This window comes from Ursus maritimus, unplaced genomic scaffold (assembly GCF_017311325.1).
Source record: "Ursus maritimus isolate PB19 unplaced genomic scaffold, ASM1731132v1 scaffold_4, whole genome shotgun sequence".
In the NCBI taxonomy this organism is placed as follows: Eukaryota; Metazoa; Chordata; class Mammalia; order Carnivora; family Ursidae; genus Ursus; species Ursus maritimus.
This window is the reverse complement of record NW_024426552.1, coordinates 70,932,859-70,955,665: the sequence shown is the minus strand read 5'-3', so window position 1 is coordinate 70,955,665 and position 22,807 is coordinate 70,932,859. Positions and strand designations below refer to the sequence as shown.

The following is a 22,807-nucleotide window of genomic DNA, read 5'->3' as shown; positions in this document are numbered from 1 at the left end:
AAGGAAGTCCACTTCCCTGGTGTTGGCCGGAGCCAAAGCCGGATCTGTTTTGCATTACATTGCAGAAGAATGTAACGGCTTCTTCTCCCCAGTCAGCCTCCGAGGACATCTATCATGGGCTCCAGTCCTGTAGGAGGCCGGTGCCAGGGGCAGCGATAGCATCTGTCTTGCAGTCAAATTGTGCTAAGAGCAGCTGGGTGGAGTCGGTTCTGGGAAGGGCATTTCACAGAACAAGGTTAGAGTCTGGCAGAGTCGGGGTGAGGCGCAGGACCTTCGTCGCCATCCACACGGCCCTGCATTCTGCTAAACGAAACTCCGAGGCTCAAAAAGGGAGAGAAACTTGCCTAAGGAGACTCAGCAAGTCGCCGTGAGAGCCACCACTAGAACGGGACCTCGCCGCTATCACCCTCCTCACAGCTGAACCCAGTTCTGAGCGTTGATAACCATTTTCAACATCCATCATCAATACTATTGTATTTGTGAAGTCAGAGCACCCTGAGTTCTTAAAAGGAGAAAGGAAGGAAATCAAGGAAATAATTTTCATTTACCAAGTACAGTCAACCCTCGAACATGGGTCTGAGCTGCGAAGGTGAAATTATACACAGATTTTCTCAACAAATACAGTACTGTAAATGTAGTTTCCTGATGATTTTCCTTCTTTTTTTTTTCTTCTCTCTCTCTCTTTTTTAAGTAGGCTCCATGCCCAGTGTGGAGGCCAATGTGGGGCTTGAACTCATGACCCTGAGATCAAGACCTGAGTTGAGATCAAGAGTCGGACGCTTGACCGACTGCGCCACCCAGGTGCCCTTTCCTTATGATTTTCTTAATAACATTTTTTCTCTAGCTTCACTTAGTGTTGGAATACAGTAGCTAACACATGGAACATACAAAATATGTGTTAATCAAATGTGTATGTCATGGTAAGGCTTCCGGTCAACAGCAGGCTCTTAGTAGCTAAATTTGGAGGGAGTCAAAAGTTACACATGGATTTCTGAGGGTGTGGGGGGGTAAGCAACCCTAACTCCCATGTTATTCCAGGGTCAACTGTACTACAAAAGCCTAGGCATGGAGGTAGGTATTTTGCATACGAATGATTTAATTTAGGTGTCATTCTAATGGGATGACATATGACAGCGCTCAACAGCTATTCGTTCTCACTCAACGCGGCACTTCTCCTGGGTAGGTACTATCATCCCCTTTTTTAGTGGACAAAGAAATCAAGACACAGAAAGGTTAAGTAACTCGTTCAGTGCCTACATGCTTTCCCCCACACCAGACAGCCTTTTGGAAAGATAAGAGTCCCCTAGATCCCGGAGTTCTTGCGAATTTTCATTATTACTTATGTAAACTGTAAGTTAAAAGTTTAGGTCAGTCATGTAAATATCAAGTAGTCAGGAGTTACTGTTTCCCTTTTGTCTCTTAGACCTGTGATAACTTTTTCTCTGCTGATGATTTCTTGTCCTCCTTTCTTCCTTTATCCTTCCATTATTTAACAAACATTTATTGGGCACCTATGATGCGGGGTGCTGGAAATACTGAGGTTAGCGAGGCATGGCTGCATGCCCTGTTTCTCATGTCATTCCTAGAAAATGAGCTCCTCATGAATAGAATAAACCGGAGGATGTAGGAAACAAGAGATCCCCCCTGGGAAGGGCAGTGAAGGGGACCCCAGGATGCTGCAGCCCCCTCCCCCCTACTAGGACAGCTGAACAGCCCAGAGAGAGACGCAGGGAGGGCCACCAGTGGCCACCGCTGGGCAGAGCTCCCAGAGCGGCTCCTGCGCAAAGATAAATTGGATAGAAGACCTGTGGAGGGGATTTAGGTCTTTGGCAAAGAGTTTGAACTTTAAAGATTGCTTAATACCAAATAAACAAAGCAAATGAAAAAATAAGACAGTCACTAACTCCAAGAAAGGAAAAGTACTCACAGCTTGCTGAAGGGCTCCATTAGAACTATAATCTATATTTTGTACTGTAAATACTGAATTATGAATGAATTACATTAAAACACCACAATATTAAGAATGTGGAATGGAAAAGGAGCATGTGTCTAAGGGGGGCTGGGCAGCGGGTGAAAGAGCTACAGTCCTCTTCCCTCGTGGGGATTCAAGGGTGAATGCTTCAAACTGAAAACTCAGAACAGAAACACAAGCATTTGAGAGGCAGCCCTTGTAGAACTATTTGACTCCCCAAATTATGTGCGTGTTTCATTTTGATAAATATAAAAACTAAAATTAAAAAGCCATGGGCTAATGTCGCTTTTAAAATAAGATCCTGGGGCGCCTGGGTGGCACAGCGGTTAAGCGCCTGCCTTCGGCTCAGGGCGTGATCCCGGCGTTATGGGATCGAGCCCCACATCAGGCTCCTCTGCTGTGAGCCTGCTTCTTCCTCTCCCACTCCCCCTGCTTGTGTTCCCTCTCTCGCTGGTTGTCTCTATCTCTGTCAAATAAATAAATAAAATCTTTAAAAAGATAAATAAATAAAAAATAAAATAAGATCCTGTGTTGTCAAGGGTTAACCACATCACTGGGAGACTATCAGGTAAAGACATATTCAAAACATACCTGAGCTGCAGGCCCTTCTGGGCTGTTCAGAGGGAGAGGGAGAGGCACGGGAAGTTCACAAGGGAGGGCCGCTCGGTAGGCCAGTATCTTGAGTGGCTGCAGCTGGGACAGGGAAGGAGCCCTGTGGAATTGTTTTCCATGAAATTCTGGAAGCCCGAGAAGGTGGTAGAACACTGGGGAGGTAATGCTCAGGCCCCGTCTGGTAAGGTGGACTGGACTGGATGGACAGTGAGTCCAAGCCGGCCTGGGTTCGAATCCCAGCTTCAGTACTTACAGGTCCCAGGACTTTAGAAAGTGGTTTAGGGGCACCTGGGTGGCTCAGTCGGTTAAGGGACTGCTTTCAGCTCAGGTCATGATCCCAGGGTCCTGGGATCAAGTCCCACATCGGGCTCCCTGCTTGATGGGCAGCCTGCTTCTCCCTCTCCACACTTGTGTTCTCTCACGAGTGCTCTCTCTCCCTCTCTTTCTCTCTCTCTCAAATAAATAAGATATTAAAAAAAAAAAAACAAAAAAGAAAGTGGTTTAACCTCACGGAGCCTCACTTTCTATATCTGTTAAAGAGAAAAACAAATCTCCCACACAGGATTATTTTCAGGATGGATTCAGACACATTTATGAAACCTCTACTAAATACTTAACACGTATCAGGCACTAAGTGAAAGCTAGTCCTCAAACATAGTGTCGGCAAAGGCCATAAGGTCAAGATTTTTCCTTAACTCTTGAAAGTCTAGAAAAATACATGCAGAGATGACTCATTCAAATCTACAGAATGACTCCAAGTCAGAAAGATATGAGGACCTATACCCAGTCTATCAGCTCTTCTCTGTGTTTAATTCCTGAATGAAACTTTCCGGGTCTGGCTTTCAATTTGGAAAGATGCAGTTAACTTGCCCTTTAAAGCCATTTTCCTTACATGTGCTTTTTTTTTTCTTTCTCATTGCAAATCTTTTCTTAAATTGAATGCTCAGAAAACTACACAGGCACTCTGCCCTTGTCTTCTTTTTTCCCCAGACCCTTACCCCACGGATCTCTGTCTCTCCTCATCTCTCTGTCTCTCTCTCTCTCAGGCCCAGAAACCCTGCTGTCTTGCCTTCTTTCCCTCTCTCTGTCTGAGGCTTCAGCTGCCACCGCCCCCATGCGCATCACTAAGGGCCTTGCCATCCTCCCAGCTTCCCCCTCCTGTCATCAGCGCAGGCGCAGGCCCACAGCCCATGTCAATGTTTGTCCCAAAGACTGGAGGCTGTTTTTTAAAAAAGATTTAGTATTTCCATAACAAACGAAAATTTGACTTAGCCTTAGGAAAAATATAACCAGAGGCTGGCCTCCCAGACTTTCTGGGGGTGGGAATGAGCTCCCCGGAGGGTAGGTTTAAAAAAAAAATCAATATAAATGATACTCACTTGTAGTATTTTGGAGGGGAAGGAGGAGTAGAGGGAAGAAAAAAATCTGCCTGAACAAGAGAGGTTATAAATCAAAAGCTGCCACACAGTAAGTAGGAACCTCCAAGGAGGACAGATCGTCACTCTCTCTGGGTTTGACAAGGAGGTTGATGGGAAGTCGTGACCGGACTTGCACCTGCTCTTCAAGGAACATGAAAACTACTGCTGGCCTCACCAAGCCCCTTCACAGTCCGGGGAAGGTGGGAAGGGCTTAGCAGCACCAGGGAAACCACCCTCCACAAAACTTTTTATATGCAATCTTGAAGCTAGGAGATAAAAGTTAGCAATCTATTTTATAACCATGGCTAACATCGTATATTATTAAAATCGTAGCTAACATTTATTGAGTACTTGCCACGCGCCAGTCACTGTCCTAAGAATTTTGCATGCAAGCCAGACTTGACCCTCATAACAATTCCATGAAGAAGTCTCTACTGTGATTTTCCCTCACTTACGGATGGGAAAAAGGAGGCTGGAAGAGATGCTGATTGGCTCAGGTAAAGCTAGGACTCAGACAAACGCAGAGTCTTCCAGATTGCAAAGCGCCGGTTCTACACAAGGTCATCTTTAAAGTGTTCATTTGCATGCATTTTTCCTGAATTTTCACAAGTCTTCTGAGCAGGTAGACACTCCTGCCTCAGGGGTTTCTGTAGAACAAGCAAAAAAACACTTAAAAATCAAGTCTCCTGCCGTTTCTTGTAGAAGCCAAAGGGTAGAGGGATGCTGGCCCAAGGAGAAGAGTGGTGAGAAATTTCTCCCAGACCTGGAGAGGGGTCCCTGGAGTCCTGTGCGGTCTCGGCCCTGCAGGGAGAAGGCAGACCCCTCCTGGGGATGGCTCCAGGTCATGAGGAAAGCCAAGCCTGGGAGGGCTCAGCAGATTTTACCTTCCCTGAGACCTGTGGGAGAGAGCAGAGGAGAGATCCCCAGTGATGCCTGGGACTGAGACCCTCTGCCGCAAAGGATGGGGGCGTGGAGAAGGACTTCGGATAATTTTAAACAAATAAAGGAAGTTGTATGCCTTAAACAAACAAATTTAGGTACCAAGGTCCACACCCACTACAAAATCACAGTGAGTAGGGGTGGGGGGGATGTGCTTCCATTTTGAACACCTCTTTGTTGCCTGTTGGTAGGAGTTTGGCCAAGTAGGGTCAGGGGATTGGAATAGAAAGTTGAAAATGCCAAGTTTCACCTTCCTCTGCTGCACAGAAGAAAACTGTTCTTTACTTTCCCCTCCCCATCCCTCCCCTCAGCCCAGAGATAACCCACTGAGCTCACCCTCCTGGCTCCAGAAGTCCCAGCGTGTCCTGTAGAGGGACCAAAGGAAGCCATCACTGTGATGGGGAAGGCAGCTGTGCAAATGCACACCCCACTGTCGGAGACTCGGCCAGAAACTCTCCCCGAAGCCACTTCATCACCTTCTCCCAAAGCTTGAGCATTTTTTAAATTAAGAAAATATCACTTTTTTTTAGAGTAAATGTATCTGACTTTACAATCCCCACAAGATATTCATTTATAAACTCTCTCATTGCACTTTTTATTTCCCCTTCCCCACATGATTTGTCATGACATATTTATTTGTCAATCTTTAGCTTCTGTTTTCTACGTTATTTCCATTAGGAGAGGGATTGTGCCTTGTTCTTTGCTATTTGCCTAGCCCATGGCATGGCTTGCAGAATACAGTAGGTGCTCAATTAATACTTAATTAAAAAAAAAAAAACTTACTGAACGAACCACGGAAGGAACATGGAGCAATCATCCTGCCCAAAGCCAGGAGAGTGTAAGGCCTAGAGAAGCTAAACAACTTGCTTGAGACTCCAAACTTCATTAAAAAACACTTCAAGGACTCTAGGCAGACCCTTGAGTGACTTTCCTTTCCTTGGCTCTGACATCTTCAGTCTCTAAATTTTTCATGGTTGGACCAAGAGCAAATTCTGGACCGCCTGTCCATGCATCCATGCTTGTCCTCCCTTTCTGCCCTCAAGCTCACCCATCACAATAGTGTCTGAGGCCTCTCCTACCTACATTTTTGGTGACCCCTGCCTCCTGTTTCAGTCTTCCCAAAAAGAGTATTGCTTTCCTTCTTCTCGTGCAGAGTTTTACATATATATTTTAAGATTTATTTATTTGAGAGCAAGCACACATGCCTGGGGTGAGGGGCAGAGGGAGAGAGAGAATCCCAAGCAAACTCTGCACTGAGTGAGGAGCTCGATGCCGGGCTTGATCCCAGGGCCCTGAGATCATGACCTGAGCCGAAATCAAGAGTCAGATGCCCAACCGACTGAGCCACCCAGGCAGCCCGGGAGTTTTATATTTTAATATGAGAGTCAAAGGCTTTAAAACGTGTCCTTGTTCAACAGCTATTCACTGAGAACCTATAAACACCAACACCGTTCTGGTACTGGGGGTGCGGCCATAAGCAACAGAAACCCTCATTCGAGCACACGTTCTGCCGAGAAAGACAGATAATAAAGGTAAGCCAATGAACACAAATCAGACAGTGGCAACTACAATGAGGAAAAGAACCCATGGTAAGGGCTTCGAGGCTGGAGGTATGGGCTGTTTTTGATCAGGAGTTAGAGGGGACTTCTCTGAGAAGGCCCTATTTACGTTAAGGCTGAATTATGAGAAAAGGCCAGCCTGCGGAGTTCTGGTATCTCAGGCCGGTGTTACTACTGCAAGGGCCCTGGAGACCTGGCCGGTTGCTGGAATGCAGAGAAGGAAACTTCAACAAGTCAGGGAGGTGGCCGAAGGACGGATCACACAGAATCTCGTAGGCCATGAAGAAAGACCGAATTTTATTCTCTAGGCATCAGGAAGCCATTGGAGGTTTTTAAGCTGGGGACTAATATGACCTTTTCACATTTCAAAATGACCAAAAAGCCTTGGCTGCCAAGGAAAGCAGTGGAAGAGACACACCTAGAGGCTCCCGCAGAGGTCCAGCCCCGACAGGGGCGTTCCCAGACTCAGCCGGGAGCCGCGGGAACCGTGAGCGGTCACTGGTCCAGCATATATTTTGGACATGCATTGCTGATGGATTGGATATGGGAGGGAACGTGATGAATCAGACGTGACTCCTAGAGTTTGGCTTGAGTATAGTGGACTGGTGGTACATCTCCCAGTATGCGAAGATTGGGAAAGAAGCAAATGTGCAGGAGTGGGGTAACCAAGAGTTGTTTGGGATGCATGAAGTCCAAGAGGTCTATCAGACAGCCCGGCAGAGATGCCAAGTAAGCAGGCAGATAAACAACCCACGGAATGTACAATAATCAAGAAATTTCCGAAGTCTAACAGGAAGTCTTGGGCCAAGGCTGGCAACAGTGGTGGGAAAGAAGAGCACTCCCCGTGCTTTGCAAGTCTCGCCACCCAGCCATTGGAGAGGTGACACTCTCTCATGGTTTCAGCACAAGAGCCTCTGAATGCAGCCTTCCAAGCAAAGGGCCCAGGTCTCACCGCTCAGCTGCCGGGACGTGGGGCTAACCTTACAGCAGACGTCTCATGAATGACCTCGCATTTCTGAACTGTGAAGGTCTACCATTACGTCAATGAATCAGGGAACAACTGCAATCAGACTTCTTCTGTAATGAACAAAAAGAGGTATGTTCTGTCTTAATCCTGCTGTCTACGAGTCCAGCCTCCAGTCATGCGGCCTCCAGGGTCTACACTAGGAAGTGCAGTAGACACAGCTATTGCCCGTACACAAGCCTGTCCTCACCCCACCCCCACTCTCCTGCATGGTGGTGAGGCTCACAGATGACACCAGGGAGCCTCTGTGCCAATCCTGGAAGTGCCAGCTGTGAGGCTCCTTAGATGCTATAATAAATATCCTTATATTTAAACCTGCTTAAAATTGGGTCTTCTCAGGGCACCTGGGTGGCTCAGTCGGTTAAGCGTCTGCCTTCGGCTCAGGTCATGATCCCGGGGTCCTGGAATCTCCTTCTGCCCCTCTCCCCCCACTGTTGTGTGCTCTCTCTCTTTCTCTCAAATAAATAAATTTTTAAAATCTTTTTTAAAAAATAAAATAAAATTGGGTCTTCCCTTCCCTCTGTATACTTAGATGCCCCATGGAGCTCACCCTCTCAAACGCAACTCCTTTTTCCTAACCACTCTCACATATCCCTTCATTCTGCCATGTGCTGGGCACTCAACAAAATGTGGTGAAGAAACAACCATCTGGGCGGCACCTGTCTTCATGGACGGGACAGCAAGGTGTGGACACAGACGTCACATGGGCAAATGACTACACTTATCACTGCCAGTTGTGACTAGTGCAGCTCTGAAGGGGAAGGACGGTGTGCTGTGAGACACAGCCTCTGGATCTGGTCATCTAAGAAGGCATCCCCGAGGAGGTGACGTGGAAACGAAGACCTGAAAGACGATGGGGCGCCTGGCTGGCTCAGTCCGTAGAGCATGTGACTCTTGACCACTGGGTTGTGAGTTCAAGCCCCACGTTGGGCATAGAGCTTACTTCAAACAAACAAACAAACAAACAAACAAACAAACAATGCCCTGGAAGAGAAGAAGCATCCAAATGGGGCAGAGAGGGCAGAGGAGCAGTTCAACAGGCCGGAACAACTCCAACTCTGACATGGGCTTCCAACCGCTCGTATCTCTCCTTCCGTCTCCATCTCTAGGAGAAGCTCCTGAACATCACATACCCTTTTCCATATGACACAGTGCTGTGGCTCTGAAGCTGAGTTATCTAAGAGATAGAAGGCATGTTTCTGCCCCCTCACTAAGCTCCCGAGGATCCCGAATCCTGAGTGTCTGCACCAGCACAGCCACCCCGACACCATCGCTGCGTGTCATTGACCAAGCTTTTGAGCAATTCCATCCCTGCCTTCAAACAAACCAAACCAAGAATAATAACATTCCTTCCCCCTGTGAGTTTCTTTCTTTCTCTTTCTCTTTCTTTCTTTTTCTTTCTCCCTTTCTCCATTTCTTTCTCCCTCTTTCTTTCTTTCTCCATTTCTTTCTCCCTCTCTTTTTCTTTCTTTTCTTTCTTTCTTTCTTTCTTTCTTTCTTTCTTTCTTTCTTTCTTTCTTGGAGGCACCTTTAGATTCTCCTTTTTGAGGAAACGAGAACTAACGCTGGGTAACAGTACTCAAGATTTCCCTCACACTGTTTCTACTACCTCCCTGGTGGTCGATCCTGGTCAGGAGAGCTGGCTTTGAGAAACAGGTGTCAACCCCAAAGATCCAGAGTCAGGCAGGCCATTTGTGCCATGTTTGAAAATCAGGAGGAAGATTTCAACTGGTTTTGGTAAGATGTTAACACGCTATAATGGAGACCTGCACAGACAGACAGACAGACCTGCATGTCAACAGAGATTCAGTTCTGGGACCTTGGGGGTGTTACTTAATCTCGCCCAGTCTCAGGTTCCTCATCCATAAAATAAGGATAAGGATAAATAATTTCTACCTTACAAGAATTAACCATGATCATGTGTTTAAAGCACCCATCCTGACATGTGGTCAATACTCACAAAATGTTGGGTCTCCTCCTTTCAAGGCCTGGCTCTTCGATTGCCTAATTATATCTTTTGAGCCATTCAAATGTGGTGCACCTCAGAGCCCATTTCAATTACAGGGGCTCTAAGCGGTCCTCTCTCATTTGGAAATCCGTAATTACATCAGCAACGGCTGCAGGCTACTCAGTGTGTCAGGAGAGCTCCCACCCAGCTCACCCTTCCTCCTACCTGCCTCACCCAGCCCAGCCCAGGGAAACTAAATCCTGTAACACGTATAGAATATTGAGCAATTCACAAAGAGCTCTTAGGTTCAGAGCAACACGGCAGCTGGTATTATTACCATCTCATTAGAGTGGGAATGGGGAAATTGAGGTCTAGAGAGGGGAAGTAATGTACTTAAAGCCACAGAAGTAAGTTGCCTAATAATCCAGTGTCCCCGCCATGCCACCATATCCCATTCAGTGGAAGAGTTCACCGCCGGCACCTGTCCTGACTCACCAGCAGCAGAGAATTCACTCCTGAATTGCCTCTCCTACCCCACACCCTCCCTTGCTCCTTACTCTGCTGTTCTAGACCAATGTCGATGGCTTACTCTGGTCTCAGGAACGTATGGCTTCATTCTGGGGCTTGCCTAGCATTTCTCACCACTGTCAATGTGCATTCGAAGGTGCCAGCAGGCTGCTTTGGGGTCCTTTTACCAAAACTTGTGACTTTTTTCTAAGGCAAGTGTGAGAAAAAAACCGGGCTGACTTTGATTGGAGTTCGGTTCTAGCCATGGGGTTATGGGCACTGGGTGATGTGGCCCACCCATTTACCCCAGGCCGACAAAGGTCAGTTTAGGACCCCTCTGCACTTCAGCAAAGGGCCAGCTGGAAGAAATGGAAAATAGGATTCCATCCTCAAAAAGTCAGAATGGAACTCCAGCAAAGCTCTAATGTTTGCATTAATTTCTCCAAAATAGAAACAAAGCGCCAGAGCTGGCAGAGCTCTTCTGACTCAATAACCTCATTTCACACCATGATAGACTGGCAAACAGAGAAGAAAAGAGGCCCATTCAAGGCCACACAGCCAGCAAAAGCAGGGCTAAAACTCAGGCCACAGGACCCCAGTTCACTTTTCTTCCTGAACCATGCAGCTCTCTTAAGAGCCCTACACATGTTCCATTTGGATAACCCAGGTGATCTTTTCCCTCCTGCTTCTCCCCCTCCACTCGCCCCCACCCCCCTCCTCCTAAAGGTTACTTTGCGGTGGATGCTTGCAGTGGACTCGGACGATAGGGATCTATGTCTATGATATATGACCCAGGGGGAGCTCTTTCCAACAGGGGTCCCCCAAACAGGCCTCAGCTGTGAATGAGCACCACCTAAAACCCGCCCAGGGACCCAGGAGGAAAGGATTCGCAGACCTCTGGGTCAAACTGGGGATTCCTAGGATACACTTCTGATCCTTCCCAGCTTTGTGGGAGCTGCTGAGACAGGGTAAAGGCCCCGTGGACAGTAACTCGTTCTTGTTTCCAGTAACTCTGCTCCGACTTCATCGTTCCCTCCACACCATCCCTGTTCTCCTTTACTTCCTCTTCCGCTTCCTCCACCACCCCCACCCCCACCTTCCTGGGTCCTTCTCTACTTCCTCCTCCACTGCCAGCACTACCCCTTCCACACCCCCCATCTCCTCCACATCACCACCACCTCCGCCACCACTTCCTCCATTGCTTCCCTACCAGCCCTGCTCCCCCACCCCTCCCGCACCCCTTCCAGAGCAGCGCCAACACTATCCCCACTGCCCAACTCCCCTTCCCCCTCCAGGGCCATCTCCTTCAGCGCCTGTACCCTGCAGGGCCACCAGCAGCTTCACCACCACCGTATCCATAGCATCAAAATAGGTCTGCCTACCGAAGACGACTCCGAGACCTTAATGCTTTCAAAATAAGACAAGTGATCGGTATTTGAAGCCATAGCCAGAGTCACGGAGATTTATCATACGTTTGAAATAAACCAGGATTAACTCCTTCTCTTCCTGCTAGTTTTTGAAAGCGCTTATCTAAACACACACGCTCCCCCTCTCTCCCTCTCTCTCCCCAGAAGACCGTAGGTACCCTGAAATGAAGCAGACAATGGTGGCCTTGTTGCAGAAGCCTGATATTAATAGACTCTGCCTTTTGATTTCAGCCTGGAAACATTGGCAGCAAACCAATGTGAGAAAAGAGGGGCTGTGTCGCAAAAGTTTGAAAGAGAGATGAAGAAAAAAACCCAACCCAGCTTTGATCAGAAGAGGCTGAAGATGAATTGTGGTCATTTCACAGGTCTCTGGGTGGAGGTTAATGTCATTTCGAGACAAGGAAACTGGGTTTAAAAAAAAAAAAAGGAAACCTAGAAGGGATGCACTTTCTGACGGAACGGGGCCACCGCGCCGAGAGGATCAAAGCTGCTCGCCAAGCAGAGAATGAAGGATTATTCACTTTCTATTTTTTCACGCCTGCAGCACACATGGGGATCTAATTGGTGGGGATGCGAAATACAGACAGGCAGCCCCAGCAGCAGGGCAGGGCCCGAAGGGGGAGGCGGCGCTTGGTGCAGCTGCAAGCCATTAAAGGCAAGCTTACCGCCCCGCGCCGCTTTAATTGCTCTTCTGTGTGTTTCCTCCGCTCACCAGCGCTAGTGTCTACTTCCCAGTCTCTCTGATCTCAGAGGTGATGAGCTTGACGGCTGTCAGCCCTGCGGGGTCAGGGGAGGCAGGAGGCGAGTCCCAGGGGAGCGTGGGGCGGCCCCGCGCGGGGAGGGGCTGCTGCGGGAAGAGGCGGAGTCAGGCCCTCTGGAGTCCTGCTCCCCCCCCTCCACCCCTCCCAGCCTGATTCCTTGGCGTCAGCAGGTAGAGAGCCCTGGTCCCTCGCAGGATGACTGTTTTCTGAGTTCTAACCCGTGACACCAGGGGAGATACAGGACAGGATGAAAACCCACACCACTGTGCAGTGTCTGACCTTTAGGCACGTGGCACAGCCTCCCTGACCCTTCATTTCCTCATCTTTGAAACGGGGTGTGTGCCTCACCCCCAGCATGCCCTGAAGATCACCTGTCCTGAAATGCTAAGCAGTGAAGGGGAGTTCCTGCTGTTGTTATCACAGACCACGTCCTCCCGGAACCCTCTCTCTGCCAGCCTCCTGACCTGCTCTAGGTCCAACTCCCCCCACCAAGTCCCCTTTTCAGCCCTTCTCAGTGCCCCTCCCTGGAGAAAACGGCCCTCACTACCCAGTCTGTAGGATCGAGGACCCCGCCTGTCACTCCCATCCGGCTCCCACCTTTTCTCTCTTAGACCTCGTCCTTAGCCACATCCTCCTGGCTGGCAGTCCCCTCTCTTCCCCTCCATCGCCCCCCATTTCAACCACCAGTTCTCTACCTATGTGAAGCTATAAAATGTAAGCTCAGGTATTCACGTCTCTGCTGAAAACTAAGGCGGCTTACTGTGGTGTTCAGGTGCTCTCCCCTTAGGGGATGCGTTCCTTCTTCCTTGGTCTGCCTTATCAGGACTTAGCGGGGTTATTGCCTCTTCTAGGTAGCCCCACGTTGCAGGATAAGAGCCCGGCTAAGCACAGTAGTGCTTTCAGATTGTCCTGCACTGACCACAATGGACTAAAGTCATTTCGTCTTTCCTCCACTGGAAGGTGAGCTTTTGGGGAACGGGACTGCGGTTTAATTCATCTTCGTACTCCCCGCATGAAGGGTGGTTAGCCTAGTGCCTGGAAAAGAGCAGGTACTCCATAAATGCATTTTGAACTAATTTATGGCTATCTGTTGTTATTTGTCTCCCGCCCAATTTATCCAATTAAGTCGAAAGAATTTGGTGAGATGGAAATGTGTCTGATTCATTCTGTATTCTACAGAATGAATGCCCAGCCCAGAGCAGAGCCTCCATGAGGAGTGGCTGGTTCTGAAGTCTGGCCCTGCCAGCAATAATACCCCGGCTCTGTCTGGCTTGATTAGCACTCTTTCTTCACCATCTAGAACAGAGCGTTGCACGTAGGTGCTCAATAAATACATTTTGAATGGATGAATAGTGTGGCATCGTAGGAAAAACACCATTCCTGGTTGGAGGGCCTGAGTTCTCGAGGTAACAAATTCAGACTTAATGAGGCCAAAAGAGAACTTCTGATTTTCTCTAAAATGTCACTCCTTGCGCCAAAGCCCCGGCAAACATTCCCCACCTTGATAAATGGTACCGCCATCCATCCAGTTGCTCAGACCAAAATCTAGGCGTAATATTTGATTCATCTGTTATCTTTGGGTCTCACATTGAATCCACCAACAAGTTCTATAAACTCTGCTTCCCAAATATCTCCAATCTCTGATCATCACCTTTATAACCACTGTCCTAGTTCAAACTGCTATCATCTTGACCTTGCAGCTGGTCTCCCTGCCCAATACACACACACACACACACACACACACACACACACACGCTGTGTATCTTTTCATTTCATTACCATGGTCTTTCTATCACTGCAATGCCCTCCCACTTAGAATAAAATCCAGACTTCCATACACCTTGCGATGTCTACAAACTGCGCACCATCTGGCCCTGCCCCCCTTGCCAGCTTCCCCTTCTACTAATCATCTCCTTCCAACCACACCGGTCTTTTTGTTATTCCTGGAATATTCAGGATTGTTCTTGCCCTAGAACTTGTAATTCCTTCTACCTTGAGAGCTCTTTCCCGATGTTACCCTTACCCCAAATGTCCCCACCTCGGTGAGGCCTTCACAACCCTACGTGTGATCGTTCGTTTTATGTCTTGGCTAGACTACAGGATGCCCAGATATTTGGTCAAACATTATTCTGGGTGTGTTTGTGATGAGATTAACACTTGGAGTGGTTGACTGAGTAAAGCAGAGTGCCCTCCCTCATGTGGGGGGCCCTTATCCAGTCACTTGAAGGCCTAAGTAGAACAAAACGTCTGACCTTCCCTCAGGTAAGGGGGAATTTCCTCCTGCCTGACTGCTTGAGTTGATGTATCAGACTTTTCCAGCCTTTGAACTCAAACTGAGATATCGGCTCTTTTTGGATTTTGAGCCTGCCAGCTTTCGGGCAGGAACTTACGCTATGGGCTCTCCTTGTTCTCAGGCCTTGGGACCCAGGCTGGAACTATACCATATGGGTGCTCCGGGTCTCCAGCTTGCCGAATGCGGATCCTGGGACTTTTCAGCCTCCATATTCTTGTGAGCCAATTTCCTATAACAAATATTTTATATATATTTATATATATACACATATACACACATATAGTGAGTCTGTTTTTTGGGAGAACCCTGACTCATACACTAAGTAAAGCTATATCCCTCCACCCCACTCCTATGAGGTTTTTAAATTTATTTGTGGACCAGTTTGTATCTGTCTCCCCTCAACCAGAATGCAAGCTTCTTGCTCATCACTGCTACATGTCTCCAGGCCAGTGCCTCGCACACAGTGAGTACTCAATAAATAATAGAGGACTTACTTTTTGCCTCATTAGTCATATGATCTTGGTCAAGTCATTTTACCCATGAGCTGATTTCTTCATCATTGAAGTAGGGATGACATTTCATCTGCCTAACCCCAGAGCTGTTTGGAGGAGCCCTAGGTAGATGGCTGTAAGAGGGCTCCTTATAGACATAGACAGTTTTCCTGGGCATGAAGGGCTTGTGTTTTGTTCATCTTTGTACCCTCTTCCCTCCTTTTACTTCCCTGCGCTCTACAGAAGATGCTCAGTGGTGTTTATTTTCAAAAGTTAGATCAATCATTCCACGACCATCTCAATTTTTAGTCAATTACAGTAATGACAGCAACATTACTTGTTGCTGACTATCTTAATACCTAAAAAACACTGGTCAGAAAAAGGTGAATGTTGGGGAAAGGACAGCTGGAATGTGGTTATATCTCGTTGAACAAGATCAATAGGAACCTTAACAAAGCTTTCCAGTGCACAATGAAATGGGCTCTCTCGTACTTGTTAATGAGCAATATATTGGTACGGCCCCTTTTGAAAGCAATTTGGCAATGTACATCCAGACACATCAAAGCTTTCATACCATTTAACTTGGCAAATTCTCTTCTAGAAAACAACCCTAGGTGTTTCCATGGAATATACAGACTCTGAGACCTAAATATAGAAACTAAAATTATGAAACTCCTAGAAGAAAGCAAAGGTGTGGATCTTTGCAACGTCGGCCTAGGTAGTGGAGTCTTAGAGATGACACCAAACAAACACGTAACCAGGGCCAAAAGAGCTAAGTCGGACTTCATCAAAATTTAAAACTTTTGAGCATCAAAGGGCGCTATCGAGAAAGTGAAAAGGCAATGCACAGAATGGGAATGGGAGAAGATATCTGAATTTTTCTGCATATATCTGGTAAGGAATTTTTATCCAGAGTATGAAATCTAACAATAGAAAGAAAAATAACACCATTTTAAAATAGAGAGGTATTTCTTCAAAGCAGATAAATATACACATGGCCCATAGCACATGAAAAGACGCTACACACTTAGCAGGTTGGCTATTAAAAAACAGAGAAACGGGCAGAAAATAAGTGTTGACAAGGATGTAAAGCAATTGGGAACTCCATACACTGGTGATGGGGATAAAATGGTACAGCCACCTTGAAAACCAGTGTGGTAGTTCCTCGACAAGTTAAATGCAGAGTTAGCAGAGGACCCAGCAACTTCACTCCTGGGCGTAGCCCCGAGATTGTCGAAAGCATGTGTCTACCCAAAAACTCTGTCCATGAGTGTTCATAGCAGCATGATGCATACTGGCCAAAAAGGCAGAAATATCGCAAATTGACTGATGAATGAAGACACCACAGGTAATACATCTGTACAGCGGGCGACGATTGGCCAAAACAAGGAACGAAGCCCTGATCCATGGGACAGCATGGACCATATGAAATGATTATGAAATCATATTAAGTAAGATATAATCATAACTACATATTTTTTTTTCGTACCTTTCTGGCTCTTTTTTAAGTCTGGAGGAAAACACACCAAGCTTTGGACAAATGTTGGCGACAGGTACTGAAATTGCAAGACTTGCCCCTCCTTTTCTCTACTTTTCTATATTTCCTAAGCTTTCTTCAAATAGCACGTATTATTTGTATAATAAAATCCACTTCTAAAAGTTCCTAACTGTGGTAGATAGTTCAAGTGTCGGAGTTTTGGCTTCTGCCAAGAGAGCAGAGCGCAGCCCGTCCCGAGGGAGGGAGACCAGGCCGAGGCCGCAGTGGGCCACACACAGCCCGCACACGGACGGGTCCAGGCCCGGCTGACCGAGGGCCGGGCAGCCTCTTCACAGGCAGGGAGCCTCTTCTGTTCCTGCTTTACGCTGTGCTCAATTTTTTTTTTTTAACCCATTGTCATTTCAAAAGTGGCATGAAGCGGTTCAGTCCCCAGGCCAGCATCTTTCCTTTGTCTGCCCTCCCCTGACTATTTATTTCCTTTTCCCTCTGGTGGTGGCAGCCCTTCAGGCGGTGACACCAACGATGTTGTTACAGGTGTCGGCTCACTCCAGTCTCATTTGCTCTGGAAAGAATTCTGGTTGGATCAAATGCCCCTGTGGAAACTCAGGCTGAATTGTCTTCATTTTCTATCATCTTATTTTAACATCCCAGCGGTCCCTGCCGGTCAGGGTCTCCACTGGCAATTGAGCCATTCATCAGTTTAAAGCATGGCCATAAGGTTCTGGAAAGCATCGAACACCACAAAAGAAATCAGTCCTTTCCTTTCCACTTTTCTTTCAAAGCAAGAAAGAGTCTGCTCATCAGGAAACAAGGGATAATGACTTTCGAGTCAATTGGGAAGCTGCTTTTAGGTAGTAATACTCAACATTTTAGTCACAAACCAAAAAATTACCCCATATAAGGTAACAGGGCTGTTATTGAGAAACTGGTGAGGTCATCTTTTTAATTTAATAACAAAGGTACTTAATTATTTGATGAATCATATTTCTCATTTAATAGTAACACTTATTACACGACAGAAGAACTTCTCATATTAACTCATAACTCTCTGAACCCCCCATAATATTATCCCCATTTTACAGATGAGGAAACAGGCATGGAGAGGCTGAGTAGCTTGCTGAAGTTCACACAGCTAGTCCTGGCAGAGGTGGGATTTGAACTCGGGAAGTCTGGCTACAAATCCTGTCAGTCGCTGCAGTCCTTTCATTTATAGCCATAGTGAATTACCAGCAGGCCAGGAAAAAGATAGCAGACTTGAGCATTAAACAAGCATTAGAGCTACAGTAAGGAACTTTTCAGGAAGACTGAGGTTTGTTTTCTGGAGTTGGAGTGGTTTTGCCCCAGGTTGATTTCATCCCCTAATGGAACTCACTGGGGTGCTGCATGTCCCTTGTCAACCGAGGCCTAGCCATAGCAGGAAGTCCAGACCATTCCCACGGAGGAGCCCCCTGACCACGGGTGGGACAGTCCCTGTTTTAGAGAATGCCCCAGCAACCTCAAAGGAGAAAAATGCCGGGCCTCATCGTACACCTCAGGGGAGATTGGCGCCGCCGTGGAGCACGTGGACGCCATCTCCCCAGTGGACCAGAAGTGAAGGGTGCCCCTGGGTTGTGCAATGTGGATTCTTATCCCTAGGTTTTCTGAAGGAAGTCTCTGAGATCCTGTGGAGATAGCTGGTGAAAAACTGCATGCTCCAGCTTGGGGGTAGGGCCTGTCTTCGGAGGGGCCAACTTCTTCTCCAAAGGGGGGAGCATTCCATTCCGCCATTGGTTCTCCTCAAAGAAGTCTTATCTGCACCTGTCATTTCACATTTCCAGACTTCTTTTATTTTGATAAACATCTGCCCAATGTTTCTCCTCCCATTGCTGTATTTCACCATCAAAGGTACTGTGTCTCAACCTTCGGGAACCCAACCCTGGACAATACTTTCTTACCCTACCTTGTCTCCATCTTGAATGGGCCAGGAAGTTTTGTGGGGCCTCACTTTCTACGGTTCGTACGTGTACGTCAATGAATGTCCTTTTGCATGCTCTTCTTGCTCCTGCCCCTTCATTCTGAGGCAGAAATCACTCTTCTGGGCAATCACGGCTGCACTGTGGTCTTTAGACACCCTGACTTTCCCCCTGGATACTCACTGTTTGTCCCGACTCTACCTCTGTCTGGAATATCCCACAATTCAGAGTTAGTTGAGCCAGTATTGAGACTAGCAGCACATACAACCCAGCCTCGCTGTTCTATTTTACAAACATCACACCTTTTATAATAGTGTTTTGGATGCATCCGAAAGTGCCACTGAGGACCAACTTAGAAGGGCCCCATGTTTCGTTTAATGCTCTGTTGTCACCATCTTGAAGCTCTTGATACGTTTTGAACAAGGGAGCCCGCCATTTTCATTTTGCAATAACCCTGCCCATTATGTAACTGGTCCTGCCACTGCCTGCTATTGGCCACTCTCCCCATGTCCTCCCCACCCCCACCCCACTCCAACCTGCTCTGTGGTCCTGGAGCAGAGAGGTTTGGTTCACTCTGGAACTTTGAGGTTTGGTTCTTAAAGCTCTTACATGATACTTATTAGTTCCCTTTTTCTGAGGAGGAGTCTTAGACCAGCAATGTCTCTGGAAAATACAAAGATCAACATCCCAGTTCTGCACGTGAAACAGAGAGAGATCCGTGGCTTCAGCCCCAGCCCCAGAGGTAGGTCAGAAGAGCTCTAACTCTGGGACCTGCAGAAGAAGAAATTGGTTTTATCAGGTGGGGTGAAGAGTGAGTATTTTGTAAAGTGGTCAGACTACACAGTCCCTACAGCTTGCCCGCATAGGAAAGCATCATTGCGGTCCTCTAGCATCAAGAGAAAGGCAAGCAGCAATCATTTTCCAGAAGGCTGAGGGTTCCAGGCAGATGGGCCGCGTTTGTGAAGCAAGCTTGCAAAGTATTGCCTGACAAGAAAGCATAATTCTTATGTCTACAAGGGGACCTTGAGATGAGGAATCTGGATGTGAGCCGCTGTCCCAGAGGCAAACTCCCTAAAAGATAAAAAAGGAATTTGTAGCTGACGCACTATTTTGAGATCAAGAAGGGTCAGTCGGAGGGAGAAGGCAGCTTTTCAAAGCGTGCTGGTGATCTAGGCCTGGAAAGCCCCTAAGTCAAGGACTGCCAGAGACAGGACTGTGCTCTGACAAACCCTGTGGGGAGATTTGGGGCAAGTGATTTCATCTCTCTGGGTCTGGTTCCCCTTTTCTCAGCTAGGGTACCTATTGGTATTGACCGCATACGGCTAAGAAGAATGAGCCAGTGTTTCCATTCAAAGCAGTGAGAGCCGTACCTGGCATATTGTAAACACTCAAGAAGTCATGTTTGTTATAAGGAGGAGCTCTCCTAACTAAACAGTGGGTGAAGCTAAAGACCTCACGTTTTCTGGAAGTTTCTCTTGAACCCTTTCCTTTTCAGCTTTGCCCCACTGGATCCCAGAGTCCTTACTCCCCTCACACGTTCTTTCAAAATGGCATCCCGGGTCCTGGGAAGAAGAGAGATTAGTAACTGGGGGGGGAGAGGAGGGGGCAAGAGGGAGGAACAGGAATCCACCTAGGAAGCGTTCTTGCTAAAAAAGCCAAAAAATTGACTCTGGGCAGCCCTCTAGATGTAACTGCCAATATACAGAAAATCTAGGGGACAGAGAAACTACCACCATAAGCAAACTATAGGACTGCATTCAGTAAGATCCATACCATGGCAAACGCTACAGGGCAAGAAACTTAGTTTCTTCCCACAGCAATCACAAACAAAATGCAAGAAAAAAAAATAGAGGAGGAAATCTGTGGATTAAAACAATCTTAGGATACCTATCAACCAATTATAATGTATGAACCTTATTTGTATCCCAATTCAAATAAGAAAATTGTTTTCATCTATAAGATAATCAGGGAACTGAATAGTCAATTATATTAAAGATTATTGAATTACTGCTGAAAAGTTTGAGGTGACCTAATGGTTTCACGGTTAATGTTTTTGGAAGAATCTCTGTCTTGTGGAAATACAAAATAAAATGCATGTACACGTGATGTCTGGGCTTTGTCCAGGGAGTGGAAGGGATCAAGATAAACCAAATTGGCCAGGAGTTTGAAAATCCATAAAGCTGGGCAATGGATAGTCGCATACTCCATGGCCTGAGTCACAGGTATGTGCCCCACACCTCTCGCGATGACTATTGCATATTAACCCGTCCTGAAGTACCTCACTGATCAGCTGAAATTAAATCTGCACAGAACTCCACATCTCACACAGCACCTTCCCAGACACCACCTCCCTGGAGCCTCACGATAGCCCTGGGAGAGAAATACTAGGCTTATTCCCATTGGGCAGATGGGAAAACTAAGGCTCAGTCCCTGGTGATGAAGCCAGTTAATGGCTAAACCTGCACCAGGGTCTGGTGTGTGACTCCATCCCACGTCCTCTCCAACGTACCAAGGTTGCCCTTTGGGGATGAGTCAGAGGCTAAGATTAGATATTCAGCTTTACGTCATCAAAAGCTCGATTTTGTCTCTGCGTGTTGTGACCAGCGTCGTCTTTCCCTGGCTGGGGGAGGCCAACCGCGCTCCTGTGGAGCTGGTGGATGGTTCACAGCCCCAGCCTGGGGTGAAAGAGGGCACTGAGCGTAGGCAACCCTTCCAGGTGGAGTTTGGCCAGCCAGGCTTCCCTCCTGTGGTCAAGGAGCTTGTCACAGCTAAATATTGGGTGTGCCTGAGCACAGGGCTGCCAGCCGGGCTAAGGAAATGGAGCAGACAGGAGGCACCCCAAGTCCCCGACTTAGGAAGGAGACTTCCTCCGATCTTCAGGGGGTGAGGGGCAGGCAAGTGGGTCCCAAAACAGTAGTCCAGGATTTCAAAACTAGCTGCTCTCAAAGGGAGAGATCCTTGAGCCCCTGCAGGGTGGTTCCTCTTAGTGATTTCTTCCAAGAACAGGTCTGGAGGCGCTGGGCTCTTTGAACATGCATTAATAATAATAATGAAACCTACCATTTCTTAAATGCTGGCATTGGGCCAAGCATGACAGGCATGTTTCTCTTCCAGACGTTCCTCATTCACAATTCACTACAGAGCAGGTATTTGTTTTTGTTTGAACAATGAAGTTTAGAAAGTAACTCTTGAAAACCTCCCTACATGTCCCCAGTCCCGCCCTTTGGAGGTAGGCGCTATTTACCGTCCTGTGTATTCCTCCTGACGCTGGTGGCTGTCTCATCCACATTCTACTTGCACACCCACTCACGTGTTTGGCATACACACACACACACACACACACACACACACAGCTTGTTGTTTTTCTGAAAATAGCATCCTTCCTTATTCAGCAACTTGCTTTTTTCATACACTCATCGATCTTTTTTCCAATCCTGGGCATATAACCATGTGAGAGACTATCAGGAAACCTGGAATAGCAAGAAAGATTCCTGGGTGTCTCGGAAAGAAAAGGGTTCATTGTTCAGAGCACATCCTTCTAACTTCTGAGTTCATTTTGCAGCTCTGTAAGTTGTAGGGGCCAGAAAGACCCCCTGGGCTCCTGACTGTGGACCCACAAGCAAGCTTGGCAACCTTCCCCTGTTCAAGCAAGGCTGGTTCGTTCTGTCCCTTTGAAAATGCATTTCAAGATCTCTGATGTGCACAGGTCTGTTTTATGGATTCTCCTTTGAACCGACTGTGACGTCTCTCCAGTTTCATTGATAGGAAGTTAAACCAAATCTTTCACAGGTGTTCATTTGTTATCTGCTTGAGAGTTGTAATTTCACCTTTCTTGAAAATCCTCTTTTAATAGCAGGCATTACTTTATTGTAGAGATGGGGACATTGAGATTTAGAAAAATATGCAAACACTCAAGGTAACACTATGGGTAAATAGCAGAATCTGTATTCAAACGTATGTCTGTCCACCCCTAAAGCGACCATGAAATCCCATGAGGACAGTTTTAAAGGAAAGGTATTGGCTGTCTCGGTGCTAGCTACCTAGCCAGGTGCTAGGCTAGGTATTCGAGATATGTTCCTTCCTTTAACCCTCCCTCAACCGACGAAGTGAGCGTGAGCCTCGTTAGCCCCACCGTGCAGACAGGAAAGCAAGCTGCGCACAGAGAGGTCAAGCAGCCGAAGTGGGACGCAGAGCCAGGCATGGAGCGGAAGCTCTTCGCTGCTACCTGTCCTCCTTCTAACGGTTCTAGGAGACCATCCTTCCTTGCTTCTGCTGGCGGCTGCTGTTTGCCCACAGTCCTAGGCCTTCTCTGGCTTATGGATGCGTCTTTCCAATCCTCCGTCTTCCCATGGCGTCCTCCTTGTGCGTCTCTGTGCCTCCCACATCATCTTCCCTCTCTGCCCCTC

General features: G+C 47.3%; 1 long non-coding RNA gene across 4 annotated transcripts in view; it reads right to left on the bottom strand.

Annotated features, from left to right (window-relative positions):
• The window catches only part of LOC103676000, a 32,057-nt gene extending 19,688 nt beyond the window's left edge, over positions 1 to 12,369 (bottom strand). For 2 of the 4 annotated variants that reach the window (XR_005832209.1, XR_005832207.1), the window contains exons 1-4: positions 12,072 to 12,369; positions 5,278 to 5,429; positions 4,766 to 4,898; positions 4,458 to 4,649 (exon numbers count right to left, since the gene is read on the bottom strand). This is a non-coding gene — a long non-coding RNA (uncharacterized LOC103676000). The remainder of the gene's footprint in view (positions 1 to 4,457; positions 4,650 to 4,765; positions 4,899 to 5,277; positions 5,430 to 12,071) is intronic. The other 2 variants (XR_005832208.1, XR_571970.2) reach the window with 2 other exon arrangements.
• Positions 12,370 to 22,807: the final 10,438 nt, after the last annotated feature.